Source organism: Rhinatrema bivittatum, chromosome 6 (genome assembly GCF_901001135.1).
Source record: "Rhinatrema bivittatum chromosome 6, aRhiBiv1.1, whole genome shotgun sequence".
Lineage (NCBI taxonomy): Eukaryota > Metazoa > Chordata > Amphibia > Gymnophiona > Rhinatrematidae > Rhinatrema > Rhinatrema bivittatum.
In genome coordinates, this window is record NC_042620.1 from 125,173,169 (window position 1) to 125,188,660 (window position 15,492).

At 44.2% G+C, this 15,492-nt stretch overlaps 1 protein-coding gene across 2 annotated transcripts in view; it reads right to left on the reverse strand.

The window, feature by feature from the left end:
* The window catches only part of ZNF385B (zinc finger protein 385B), a 690,453-nt gene that overhangs the window by 547,023 nt on the left and 127,938 nt on the right, over positions 1–15,492 (reverse strand). The window lies entirely within an intron of this gene.

Here is a 15,492-nt window from a genome sequence, read left to right on the forward strand (position 1 = left end):
GAAAGCCACTATGTATCCCTGATTATAAGCAAGAAGGACTGGATCTATTCTGTGTGATCCTGCTGGGTACCTGTGACCAGGATTGGCCACTGTCAGAAGGAGAATACTGGGCTTGATGGACTTTAGGGCTGACCCAGTATGGCATTTCTTATTTTCTTGTGCGTGAACCTCCGAATCCCTGCCTAGAATGCCCATGAACAGCCACATTTTTTCCCTCTAACCTTTACATGCAGGTCTGCTGGTAATGTGTACTTCGAGCTTTTGCAGAATTCTTCTTAAGTGTGTATGTTACTTACATGCAAGAGTTCCAATTTTAGGTGTGTAAACCTTTTGAAAATCCACCTCAATGAAAGCTCCAGGAATTGCTGATGCTATGGTGAATTTTTTCCTAATGAAGGTAAATGTTTTCAACAGAAATTTGTATAACAGAAAAATGGTTTTATATCCTAACATTGAAAATATATGCTTAAATAATCACATGATCTAAACAAGGTTTATATCATTTTCTCTCATTTTAAGGTCACTCTGCAGGCTATACTTCTTGACAAGGAGATCCTGAAGCAGGAACTATATTTATTACTAGATTTCTTGCTCCTCTGAAGTGAACAAATACCAGCTGAGCACACAATGGTACCATTTTTCCATATGGCAAGGTTTCAAATCTGTTATCTTGCACTGTGCACCTGCCAGTCTAACCTCTCTGAGCCCCCTCACTCTCATGCACTGACCTGCCCTCATTCTAATATGAAGCAACTACTTCTGTCCTGAGTTTGACTTGAATTTTGTAAAAAGACTGACCTCCAAGAAGTATATTTTCCTCAATATTCTGTCTCCTGTTACAGTACTAGCTACAATTTCTCCTCTCCCTTATGCTACTACTAGCATACACCAAAAAGCTGTGGGAGTGAAATCATTTAAATTATTTATTCTTGAGAGTTTACATTTTCTTTACTGTACTATCGCTACCAAAAACCATTAGCATTTCTGGTACATACACATTTTTCAACCGTAATGTAGACTCTACACATACTACTGCCGAGAGGATACATTAAATCTTTCATTTGATGTCTTTGCTGGTGAAAACTCTGCAAGGGACAGTAAATGCTGTGCCAATGAAGTGCCGTGTCAAAGTTGCACTCCCTCATTATCATAGATCATCAATTATATGAAGGCAGTGCTAGATTGGTGCTGATACATTCTATAAGTTACTATAAATATTACTGATACATTTTTTAATCCATTTTTGCATTAAGCTACATACTCTTCTTTCCTGGGCAGAAAAGAAATATAAAATGCTATAAAACCATTCATGAAAGATAGATATCATTTGGAAGATATGCATTTCAAAAAGGGATAAAAAGATAATGTATGTTTTCCCTATGTGCAAGTATAAAAGCAACTAGCTTAACTATAATTTCATTGTACTGTGTGCCTATGTATGAGGACTAAACTGCTCAGAGTAAAGAGAGGACAAAGGCAAGTGCTGTGGCTCACAAATCAAACTGGGTCTCAAACCAGCCAATAATACTGACAAGTCCATAATTACCACATGTTGCTACAGTACCAAACAGTGCAATTACTGCAGTGCTGCCGCTTTTATCAAAGCTTATTCAATAGGCCCAGAACGGGAGAAACCATTTGCTAAACCAGGTCCTCACTGGTTATAACGCTCCGCGGTTGCAGAAGAGCTGATGGCCTGTCTCGCTACAAGGGCGCCCAACATCTTAGAGTCAGATTGGCCACCGATACACACCCATCCCACTCCTGTCCAGGAATGACCACGTTCCCTGGAGTTATGCACCGCAAATGAAATCAACATCAGGAGAATTTGGTTCCTCAGGGGGAAAGTCTCCTTAAAGAAAGAGGAAGGTTGGCGCAATGCTTTGTCCACGTGGTGTGCGAGTGAAGAGAAGAACTCGCTCCCTGAGTCCCCAGGGTCTAAAAACATGAATGTTCAGTAGTAAGGAAAAATTGTCAAAAGGTGAAGTGTCATTAGCAAGACTGCCAATGGAATTGATACTGATAATTAGCTGCTTACAGCAAAGTGTTACTCAACTAAACTGAAAGATCCTACTAGCAAGATTAATTTTGCACATCCACATTCAAAACTTCTAGCAACAAAGTGCTTGGGAGTGCGAGCAGACAACCCTAGTAATGCTACATAATTTAACATATTGACAATATTCCTTTCTGAAAACACAAGACGGTTTACCAGGAATAAAGAGTTGGAGATGCATAGGAGAGAAGGCTAATTTAACCACTCGCAGCTGGGTTGGTGATTTACTCTTTCCCAATAAATTGTCCTAATAATACACTGCTATAATTAAAACCAAGGTCAGCAGTGCTGCCTAAATTAAAAGATCCGCACGTTATTTAACACAAAATACTATGAAAGCGTTTGCTTGATTTGCATACAGCTCTAAAAATAAATTTGGTTTTGATATTTTAAGAAAGGAGTAGAGCACCGGGAAGCAGAACTCTATCATGCCTTATCTACCAGAACTGATTCACCTAGAATTTCTTGCAATGTGAAGAAAACCTTGAAACTGTGTGCATCTGATACATATTATCTATACTTCTGTATTTATAGATATCAATCAAGCTGATTATATTAGGCAGCTGTATTTTAAGGTAAGTTGTGAAGAGTTTTCAACAGTCAAAAAGATGTTTAGAATAAGAAGAGCAATTGTGAGGAGATGAGGTCAATGGAAAGAATCTCCTTTCTAGGGTGCAATTAGGTTTGTTTTTTTTTGTTATCTCTAAGGGACACCTTTGCAAAGCTATCAACTTTGACAGAAATCCTGGCAGTGAACCATAAATTGACCATTACCATAAAAAGGACTGCTAAATGAGAAACCATGTGCTCAGTATAAAACTAATTTCATGCTTTCAAAAGCACACAGTGGCTTCCAGCAAGATAGTGGCCCTGGGACTTGCAAAGACAGATTGGCTAACACAAACACTTTGCTCCTGATGCAGTCTGCTTAGCCAGGCTTTGCATGCACTGGCAGCAAAATGGAAATTCTCGAATCTTCTGTCAAACAAAATGCACACTTATCAACAACTTTACAGCTGAAAGGTATAAAACAGCTGCCTCATAAATAATATATCTCGCAGGAAAAAAAAAGGCAGGAGCTTTATTGCTTCCCAATGAGCTAAAATAAATATATATAGGTTGCTCGATTTCTCATACCAAACACACTGCAAATTATTAATATCAAATACTGTTTCAGAGACAGCACAGTAACTTCAAATGCCCTGTTATTACTATAAAGCAATTAGCACCACATCACCCACAGAGGCAGAAAAACTAGAAAAAGGTCTCTGCAAAAGGCATCAGAAGGAGCCAAATTCTTGGCATGCAACTTTTAAGACGCCATTACCTAATTATTGTCACATACATTTCACTGGATTTGGAGTAGAAGGCGTAAACTGGTTGCCATTGTTTTTGTATTTAAAACAAAATCTCATATTTCTCCTGTCCTGCACAGTGTCCCATGTTAAAACTTTCAGTGGGCATGCAAAACATTATGAAAGGCCGATTTGGATCTTGACGGCTCACTAAAAATAGCCAGGCAGATGAGTCTTATCACCTCAATTACAAGGTTTGCAGTATAAAGCTTGCTGCATCTAAAATGCCATATTCAATTAAAACACATCTAGACAGGAATGACAGTAATTCTGTCTCTCTGCAATACAAGTGGCGGTCTTTGAGAATGAATTGACGGAGGTCATCCTGTGCTGACAGCTCATAACTTTTAATATTAATACTGTCACGCTTACCTAAGATATCAGGTCTAGCTGGGTACCCGTATCATATACTTTCGTAAAGGATCTCAGGGATACCATCAGGTTGTTTTATTTTTAATATTGGGTTCTACTCTAGCTAACACCCAGAAAATGAATCTCAGCACACTCTAACTTTCTGTTTCCCTGGGTGCACAAGCAGAGTGATAACGAGCCCTCACTAGTAAACACAGAACTCGTCACCACCAGCAAACTATGTAAATTATTTCAGATACAGAAGTTGCCTGCTAAGATGCCTTTTGCACAATGCAAGCAGAGAAACGAGAAAAAGGCTTACCATATGCACATACAAAGTTACTTTCTCATACAACCTTGTCCTTCTCCCTGCTGTTGATTCCAGCTGCAAACAAATTATATGGCACAAAGACACATGCATGTCCGAGCATCAGCTGATGCCATGCAAGAAAAATTCAGCCAGATTTAAAACCAATTTCCAATAAAATCAAGCTCACCTCTGCTTGGAAATCCACTCCACATCATGGCACTTAACCAGCTTTCAGATGTAGGCAGTGACCAAGTAAGATAGGCAAAACTTCTATTATGTGACCAATATGATCTACAGAGACTTGGCTTCAGCCCTGCTTAGCTGGATGACAGCATCTACTTTCAGATCAACGCAGCAGCTCCCAACCTTTCCAGATGCTGGCTCATTGCACTGCTCATTGAAAATCCTTTACACTCTGGCAGCATTTTAGGGAAGGACAGGTGTGCACGGAGTCATCATTTGTAAAGAGAGCGCAGCAATTTCAGCTCCGTTATCTTCGTGCGTGCCGAAACACTGTCAAACTAGAAGCCTGATGCAGAATTATGCAGAGAAATGGGCAATCTGAGCCTTCATTATCAATGCATGAAATCAGCTACTGTGATCGAATTCAAGCAAGCGAGGAGGGGTGTGGGGGATCCTGAAAGGCTCCACACGTTCAGCTACAAACCACGCAGCCTTCAAGAGCCATCTCTGAAAGCCGTGCACATTTTACATACCGTCCTTTCCTCTCCAGTAACACTGTTGAGACAGAGCAGAATCAGTAAAGCCCTGCTCTGAGTGATTAGTGCAAGAGCTGCAGGAGGGGGGAAAGAAAACCTTCAGTGATTGCCTCTGCTTGAAGCCATCATGCAGAGAAATGAATGCAGAAGAAATGACAATACATTTGCATTTACATAAAAGAATAATAAAAAAAAAAAAAGAAAAAAGAAATAACAGCGCATATAGGTCTCAGTCTCTAAATTGTGCTGAGCTTAATAAAGTGACAGTACCGGCGATAGAATTTTCAATGGAAACTCAATTATGCCGTCGATGGTGAAGCACGTCCTACTCTCTCAGAATGAAAGGAAACCGTTATCCAAAATTCTTCCTTAAGGAAAGGTTCTTTTAGTTAGAATTCATGATTTACCCCAAACTCTCTTTTTTTTTGGTCCATTTTTAACACAGTTCTCTTTAAGTGAAATATCTGATCTACATTTGACAAAATAGAGATGAGAGCTGCTGCCACAGGAAACATTTGATATCACAGGCAAAAGCCTTACAGTTTTGCCTGCTGAATATGCACAAGGAGCATGTTAGTTACAGGACAATTCTCAGGAAAATACAGAATATTTCACTTGCAACCTTATAACAAATAGAAGTGGTATATTCATTTTGCTGAAAATTCATGATATAGCACTGGTTGCTTGTGTGAGCAGTCAAAACCCACATTTTGAGTCTGGGAATCTGGGGGCTGGAGGAAGGGGGTTTATATATATATATTTTTTTTTATTTATTTATTTTTTTTTTGAGACCTTCAAAATGTTATATCATGCAGCTACTGAATAGGGTCTAAGTCAATTCTCAATAAGGGAATAGAAAGTTTGAGAAGTAGCACTAATATAAAAAAGGAACAGGATAAGAAAATGGATGGGAATAAGAACTAGTCGTTTTTTTCTCTCAGTTTATCAGCAGGGCATAGATAAAGCAACACTTTTACCTAGGCCTTAACTACCTCTATTTGAATTCCAGTTGCCATGTTATTTTCAATTGGAGTGTAAGTTGGTAAACTAAAGAAGCACTGGCTAGGCCTCATACTTTTCTGGACACAGCTTCATAAGGAGATTTGCCACAAGTTCTGAAAGAGATTTAATGGTAGTTGGAATACATGAGTTTCCTTCAATGAGGTGGAATCACGACTGAAATATGTGCGACCCAAATTTTGGGATTCTTGCTCTCAGCATGACCTGATATCATGGCATGCTCAATATGCTGCTTCTGCTCAATTCCAGATGCTGGAGACATCAAGAGAGCGACTCTGAATGCTCAAAAGAAACTATGACGATTCCTGGAGTTGAATAGTTCCTATTTTATGTGAATTATTTAATTACCTCAAGAAGCTTAATTCTGTAACCAGGAATCCCACGGATGCTCTTAGGGGCGGATTTTAAGAGCCCTGCTCGCCTAAATCCGCCCAAATCCGGGCGGATTTAGGCGAGCAGAGCCCTGCGCGCCGGTGAGCCTATTTTACATAGGCTCACCGGCACGCGCAGACCCCGGGACTCGCGTAAGTCCCGGGGTTCTCCGAGGGGGGCGTGTCGGGGGCGGGCCCAAACCGCGCGGCGTTTTCGGGGTGTGTCGGGAGCGTTCCGGGGCCGGGCCCGGGGGCGTGGCTACGGCCCAGGGCGGTCCGGGGGCATGGCCGCGACCTCCGTACCCACCCCCAGGTCGCGTCCCGGCGCGCAACCGGCCCGCTGGCGCGCAGGGATTTACGTCTCCCTCCGGGAGGCGTAAATCCCCCGACAAAGGTAAGGGGGGGGTTTAGACAGGGCCGGGCGGGTGGGTTAGGCAGGGGAAGGGAGGGGAAGGTGAGGGGAGGGCGTTAGAGGATTCCCTCCAAGGCCGCTCCGATTTCAGAGCGGCCTTGGAGGGAACGGGGGTAGGCTGCGCGGCTCGGCGCGCGCCGGCTATACGTAATCGATAGCCTTGCGCGCGCCGATCCAGGATTTTAGCGGATACGCACGACTACGCGCGTATCTACTAAAATCCGGCGTACTTTTGCTTGCGCCTGATGCGCCAGCAAAAGTACACGAACGCGCCGTGTTTGAAAATCTACCCCTTAATATGCTTATACACAAAACACATTCAACCACAGTCTGGATAGCAAAGTTAGCCATCAACCTTATCCGGCTAACTTTGGAGGTGCATTCAGTAGTGCAGATGCACTATTGAATATAGCTGGCTATCTTAAAGTTAGCCAGATTACTATAACTGGCTAACTTTAGGGCAGCTCTTTGGCCCGAACAGACTTAGGGGGTCATTTTCCAAAGTAATCGCACGCGAAAAGGGACTTTTCGCGTGTGGTCACTAAATGGGGGCGATGTCAAGACCGAAACAGGAGGAGTCGGGGTGGCACTGGGACGGACGCCACGAACACATCGCGGACAGTGAAAAGGTAAGAACCCTTTTCGCTGCCAATTTCGCGCCCAATAGCACCACCTTTTATCATGGCACTATTGGGTGCGAAAGCCGACAGCGATCACACCTCAGAGGTAGCTTAGAAAATCTAGGCCTTAGCTAACTCAACTCCTCCAAGTTACACCCCCCAAACACCACTAACTTATCCAGTGGCTAGAATTTAGCCAGATATGTGCTCAAATATTCATCTCATTGGCTAATTTCTGAGTTAGCCGGCTAAATGCTTTTGAATATGGACCTCCTAAAGAACCTTTTGATTATGCTTCATATAAGCCTATTTTGTTAATTATTGCTGATATGAAAATATTAGCAAAAAATCTTATAGTTTAGAACAGATGACACAATAACCTATTTGATACACCCCAATCAAACAGGATTTATCAGAGGCAATTAATTACACTAGTAGATTTATTCAAAATAATGCACATGACAAATAGTCAAAAAAAATACTAGGATCAGTAATTTCCATACATGCTGATAAGGCATTTGATTATATCGCTTGGTTTTATCTCTTCAAAATCCATCCAAAATGGGGATTTTCTGACAATTATGTGTCTTGGATTAGAGCTTTATATTCCAACCAATATCAATAGTGCTATCTAATGGTGTTTTCTCAGATCAATTTCTAATCTTTTGAGGCATGAGACATGGTTGCTCCCTCTCCCTTCTGTTTGATTTGCCCATTAAGCCTCTGATCCAAGGAATTAGTTGCTTTTCCTCGATCTCTGGATTTGATTCTGAGAATTTTGTCACAAAACATCGTTACATGCAGATGACATCCTACTTTATGTTACAAGCACAAAAAGTTGATATCAGCGTTGCTGGGAATCTTCCGCAGATACAGCCACAATAAGCTATTCCAGGCAGGCCTGGTGCTACTGGTTCTGCAAACAATGCAATTATATAGGCAGAGCACCTGGGGAGCAGTGGTGGAAGAAAGGGAGAGGCCCAGCAGGGCCACAGATGAAGTCCATCTCAATGGTGGCTGAAAAAAAGAGAGAGGGAGAGAGAGAGGGGCTCCAGTGGGACAGTCAGCAGAGCTCATCCCCCATGGCAGCTGACGAAAGGAGAGAGAAAAGGATGGTTAATGCATACATACAGCGCTATTAATGTTCATAGGCTATCTTGCAGTAGTGTTAACATGAAATGTATGCTAATGAGGTAAGGAGATGCAAATTAATGCAAAATAGCTAGTTACTTATTAAAAAGGCGAATTAGTACATGTGTTAAAATGTATAAAACTGCATTTTACATTTACTAATGCAAAGAACTCCAATTACTACACCTCCAGGAGATGTAGTTAAGTTTTTGCAGTACCATCTCCATGCATGCGTGTAATATCTGCCATGATGCATGCCTCACTTGCATCTCATTAACATTGGGCATTAATATGTGCAATAAACATCATGTTAATGTTATGACTCCTGCCCGTGGAGCTATTTCCCACGAGCAGGCTTCTCACCTTCGGTGCTGCCTCCTTCAACGCGGCATGGAGCCGCCGATGTTCTTCGTGGCAGGAGCCACAGCTCATCATCTTCACCGCGGCAGGAGCCGCGGACTTCGGGGTGCCTCTCCGGCACGGCGGGCCTTGGTGCTGTGCCTCAAAGTGACTGGGGCTGCCGCCGCCATCAGCTTCATCTTTGCGGCCAGAGGCCGCAGTCCCCGGTCTCTCCTGGCAGCCAGATCCGCCTTTGATGCCTCCGGCAGTGGCAGGAGCCACTGCCAACGTCGGGGCCTGCCTGCGAGCAGGCCCAGCTTCTCCTGCCTTCAGTGTCTTCAGTGGCAGCATGGCCGCTCTCCAAGGTCCTGCCCCCTTCCTAAGGGGCAGGCCCATGTCTTCTTCCCCTTCTTAAAGGGGCAGCGTAGGTGGGGTCCACCTGGCCCCACCAGAAGTCAGCTCTCCTGGTTTCCTGTGCCAGCATTATTTAAGGGCTGCTTCTCCACTTCAGCTTTGCCTTGCATTGGAGTTACTTGTCCCTGGAAGTCTCGTCTTCCAGCGCTCCATCAGGTCTTTGTTCTTCGTTGGAGCTCCATGTCTCATCTTGCTTCCTGAGTCTTCATTATTTCCTGTGGCTTCCTGATGTTCCATGACTTCATGTCTTGAGGTTCTGAGTCCAGGCTTCTTGATGTTTCTCTTCCTGATGTTCCAGGCTTCTTGATATTCCACTTCCTGATGTTCCAAGGTTTTGCTCCTCCTTCGTCTGTTTCGAGTCCTCCTGATCCTCCAGCTCCTGTGGTTCTCAAGATGACACCTAGCCTCGTCATTGGAGTTTTGTCTCAGCTGGATTCCCTTCCTGCGCTTGTCCCGCTCTCCTCGTGGTCCTTGACCAGCCTCCTCAGGTTGTGTAGGGTACGCAGTGGGACAGGGTGGTCCGTGACAAGTCCTGCGGGTGGATGTGTAGGGCGCCCTGAGAGACAGTGCCAATATACGAACCTTCCAAGCTTCTCATCTCATCCAGACTCTTCCAAGTTCCTCGTCTCGTCTAGAGTCTTCCAAGTTCCTGATCCACATCCAGAGTCTTCTCGTCTCGAGTCTCCTGTGTCACAAGGCCTCTGTCTGCCCTCATCCTCAGTCTGGCCTGCTGCCTCTTGCTGATACCTAGTGGCAGGTCCGAAAGGGCTGGGAGCGGTCGGAGGACTGTTTAATAACCAACATAATGTTGGTGGCTTCCAGAAGCATGCAGGTCTGGCAGAGGGTCAGACTTTTTCTTTGCCCATGCTGGGACACGCCTCACCAACCCTTGGTGCTGTCTTGGATTTGTCTGGGGCCGAGCTGGCGAGTGCCCGCTCTCCCGGCGCGCGCACAGGACACTCTCCTGGGCGCGCGATTCAGGAGGGTGGCCTATGCAAATTAGGGCCCACGGTAAAAGGAGCGGCAGCTGTCAGCGGGTTTGACAGCCAATGCTTAATTTTGCTGGCGTCGGTTCTCAAACCTGTGACAGCCACGGGTTCGGAAAACTGACGCTGGCATAATTGAGTGTCCGTCTTCCGACTCGCTGGCCGCGGGCCGATTTCTAATTTATTTTTTTTAATTTTTACTTTTATTTTTTACTTTTGGGGCCTCCGACTTAATATCACCCTGATATTAAGTCAGAGGGTGCACAGAAAAGCAGTTTTTACTACTTTTCTGGGCACTTCCCCGGTGCTGGTAGAAATTAACGCCAGCCTTTAGGCAGGCATTACTTTCTGTATCATGCGGGAATAACTAATAGGGCCATCAACATGCATTTGCATGTTGCGGGTGCTATTAGTTTCGGGGGGGGGGGGGGGGGGTTGGATAGCGCATTTTTGAAGCGCTATTACCCCTCACTGACTAAGGGGTAAAACTAGCGCGTCGAAAACGCGCGTCCAAATGCGGGTTAACAGTCCGCACTGTACTGTATCGGCCTGTCAGATTGACAGACTAAAGAATAACAAATCACTGGGGCTGGATGGTATTCATTCCAGAGTTCTGAAGGGACTCAAATATGAAATTGCAGACCTGTTTCTGGTGATTTTCAACCTATCAATTAAAATCAGCCAGAGTACCAGAAGACTTGAGAGTGGCCAATGTGGCACCAATTTTTATAAAGGGCTCCAGTGGTGATCCAGGAAACTATAGACTGGTGAGTGATGGGCATAATAGTAGAACTCTAGACTTATCTGCTAAACAAAAAAGTAAATGTGAAAAACTGAGAAGAGTCTAGAGTGTTGCCATACATTCATTTATCTGGACCAGTGTTGCATGTGTGTGATGTTTACTCCATCCCTCCTTTGTGCATAATGGTAGAAACCATTCTGAAAACAAAGTTACCGACCATGAGTAGACATGATTTAATGAGGAACAAACAACATGATTTTGCAAAGGGAAGTCTTGCCTTAATTTACTAGATTTTTTTTTTTGAGGGTATAAATAAACATGCAAATAAAGGTATATAGTGATATGGATTTTCAGAAGGCATTTGACAAAGTCCCTCATGAGAGATTTCTCAAGAAATTGGGATGTCATGGGGTTAGAAGCAGTGTCCTATTGTGGATTGGCAACTGGATAAAAGACAGAAACAAATGGTCAGTTCTCAAATGGCGTGCCCAGGAGTTTTTATGAGACTTGTGCTATTTAACATGTTCATAAATGATCTGGAGAAAGGAATGAGTGAAATGATCAAATTGTTTTGAGTTGTTAAAATAGCAGTAGATTGTAAAGAACTGCAGAAGAAGCTTGTGAGACTAGGAGACCTGGGCTTCTATATGGCAGATGCAACTTAATGTGGACAAGTGGAAAGTAAAGCATGTAGGGAAAAATAATCCCAACTACAGGTACATGATGCTGGGCTTGGTGTTAGGAGTCACTACCCAGGAAAAAAACGACGGACTCTCCGCACTATTCCCCAGCTCAGCCCCTCACCCCCGTGGATCAGCACCAAGGTCAGTGCATGCGACATGAGGACCGAAGGAGAGACTCGCCAGCATGGACCGTGTTCATGTCCAATGGGACAGAGGACGAACTATTCCCCCCCCTTCCCAGCCCCGTGGGGCAGCAATCCGGCAACCAAACTCATGACTGGTAAGAAGAGGCCTTTTCATTTTATTTTTATTACTTTTTAACAATTTTACAAAGCATAAATCTTTGTACAGAAATACAGAATGAAAACAAATATTTATTAAATCTCTTCCTTATAGGAAACATATATAATATTTCAGACCACAAGTTAGAGGTAATGGGGGAGGAGGACTATAGAGGAGACTCAAATAAGCTATGTAACTAAAGAAACAGCTTAACAAGAATAACTACGAAGAGGCCTTTTTAATTAAAAAAAAGGGGGGGGAGGGGCAAGAGAGCAAGGAGCAGTAGAGGCGAATGTAATGCAGGCATGATGAAACCGGACCGAAGACGTGCTGCTCGAGCTGGGGCCAGTCCAAGGTGCGAGCCAACGAACGGAGACACACGTATGGAGCGTGTTGAGAGTGAGTCCAGAGCGAGGGAGGGCAGAGCAGCACCATGGAGCCACTGCGGTTGACGGGCTAGGGAGGCACAAATGGATGAGGCAATATGAGAGCACCCACCGGAGGGTGACGCAGTGGCCCTGGTCCAGCCGTCATGTGTGAACGCGCAGCCCTTGCCGGGTACCGAGACCACAGGGACAATGGATGTCTGCATGGCCCAGACATGGCCTTTCAACTATCTCTGGAGGCTTGGCATGGGCCGGACAGGCCCCGGGTGGACTGTTCCCTGCCGAATTTGGCTTGGGATTTGGGGGAGCACCAGGCTGGACATGGTCTGGCCCACAGTAGCTGCATGATTGAACACCGGGGGCGGCACCCAGGCAAGCAATGTATTGACAGTTTCAGCCATGATTTGGGCATTTACTCTGATGCTTCAGTTGTTTGGGGACATTTGGGGTATATTTTCAAGGCTCATGGTGTGCTGAAGCATGGTCCGCATCATGGAGGGAAAGAGGTTTGATGAGAAACATAATGTTTCTCAAATTATTTCCTATATGGGTGGCCCTGGTTATATGAGGCGAGCGGCTGGACAACAAAAGAATAATATTTTGGTGCAACATCCAAGCTGTGGTGGAGGTTATCAATAGGCATTCCGCGAAGTGTCCTCTGGTTAGGGAGCTGTGCAGAGAAATAGCTCTGCAGTGTTTGCGCGTAAATATGACCATTAGAATGTGCCACGTGCCCGACGTAAGCAATGGCATGGCTGATTCCCTGTCGTGCGCTAAATGGGATTCATTTTGCATGCAGGTTCCGAGCATGGAGGAGGAAGCTATGAGGGTCCCGGAGTGCCTATGGACCATTGGGATGTGATCACCAAGGACTTGTTATGCAGTGTGTTTGCTTCGGCAACGTGGACAGCCTATTCTCGCAGCTATGAGCGCATCCAGGCATTTTTTAAAGGGCTTGGTTGGGTGCAGGGCCCGGTTCCAGCAAACATGTTTTTCAATACGTTGTGAGGGCAAAAGAAGCAGGGGACTCCAGGGGCATCCTGGCCGGCTTCACTTTTTCGCCAAAGCGCAAGGGTGGAGTGACCCGACCAGGACCTTCTTGGTAAAGAAAATGCTGGCTGGGTGGGGTCAGGGGTTGGGCGATAAGAGGGACGGCAGAAAGCCTATTACACATGAGTTGCTAGGATGGTTATGGAATACTGGGTTTGTTCAAGCTTGTTTTAAAGGACATTGCTGTTCTATTCTCTTTTGAGATGTGGCAGCACTCTCAAGCATCTGTATCAAAATTTCATTGACATGTATCCTGTCTTGACCCAAATGTCTGACCATCTACAGACAATAGGAAACAACATTGTTTCCCTATGTGTGATTTATGGAATATAACGAAGCTGTGTGCACAGAGTATGCCTGCTTATAATTCCCTCTATGCCCTTAAGAAACCCAATAAATGGTTAGTGTATAGTAGGGGTGTGCATTCGTTTTGAACGCATATGTAAAACGCAACTTATTTTTTTTTTAATCTTAAAAAAGTGATGATGCGCAACGCATCGCGATTTTCAACTTATTCAACATAGCTTTTGGCCAGCTTGGGGGGGTCAGGAGGCCCCCCCAAGCTGGCCAAAAATTCTGGTTGGGTCCAGCGGGGGTCCTGGAGCGGAGGCGCTGAGGAGCACGTGACGTCGGCGTCACGTCGGAGTGACGCAGACGTCACATGCTCCTCGCAAAGGAATATAGGGATGGCTTCCTGACTCCCCGCTGGACCACCAGGGAGTTTTGGTAAGTCTTGGGGGGGGATTAAGGAGGGTGAGGGGTTTAAATTTTTATTTAGGGAACCGGTGAACGTATGGACAGACCCTCAACTTATGGAATTCTCCATATGTCCATATTGAACGAAATCGACCCTCAACTTCAACTTATCAACGCAAACTTTTTGTCTGCACATCCCTAGTGTATAGGATGAAGTGGTTATCATGTAGTAAATATATGTAGCTCCCCTTCCCATGTCCTCACTGAGCAGTGGCATATGCTGTGGGGCTGGGCGAGTCTTGACACAAATCAGTTTCACACTGGTAACATACCTGGATCCATTCCGAACAGGAGGGAAGCTTAATTTAACTATAGGACAGTCTCTCACTCCAAAAATCACTCTTCACAAAAGGTGTTCCAACAAAATAAATCTTTACTTAGAACTCATCTTCTTCAATGGATATCATTTGACATATTATACATTTCTTAGGAGATAAATCCATGATGACACATTATGTAAATCACAAATATGAATCTATGAGTCTCCTTAAAGTGTTATTTTCTTGAGGTTCTCTTAAAGGTGAATTTTCAAAGGAATTACGCATGTAAATGTAACATATATTATAGCAATTTTCAAAAGCCTGCCTACTTGAGTAAAGTGCATTTACGTGAGTAAAACCCAGTTTTTCTTGAGTAAGTACTTTTTAAAATCAGGCCCTTAGTAAATAATTGTGTGGGTCCCTGGCTCTTAGGACATACCTGGTATCTGGCAGCCAGTGCTCAATGTCACTCTGACCTCCTTGTGCTCCTTGCTCTACTGAATAGGCCCACTCTCCTTTCCTATTCTGCCTTGTTGGCACTGTGTTACCCTGGATTAGCAAGCCAGGGTGGAAGCTAAAAGCTTCCTGTTTCCAACTGCAAACTTCTTGAATCACAAAAATCTCCAAATAAAACTCCTAAATGCAACTTTTTCCCTGCAACGGACAAGAAGCCCTGAGCATAAAGACGGTCTTTCAATACTGGAGAAATATTTCTCCTTAAACAAGTCCCCAGATTGTAGGGCAGTGACTTCAAATCCTGGGATGAAAATCTGAAGGTTTTTCTCCCTTGGTATGCTATTTAAAAAAAAAAGAAAATTTGGGTAGAAAGGTACTGTAACTAACCCTGTCCTCTGTATCAATAGCTTTCTTCTCAGCACACAATAGATCCAACACTATTAGTGCTCTTTCTGCAATCTCTCACAGGAAAAAGGAAAAATACCTGCTTCATCAACTCTAGAGGTCACCATATTATTTGCTGGAGGCGCCTTCTGAATGATCCAGTCCACTTACCTACTCTCACCAACCAACATGACCTATATGTACCTGGACATATTGCTCTGGTAAATATTCAGTGGGTCCTTAACCTCTTGTTGCACTTCAGTACATCAGCACTTAATGTGTCATAGTATGGTATAGCTTTCCAGCTTCTTTAGGATCAGGTAGGCTGATGTTTATAATAGTACATCATGTTACTGTCTGTATTTTTTAAAGCAACAACTAGGAAAAGTCATGGGATAGGTGGCGATGT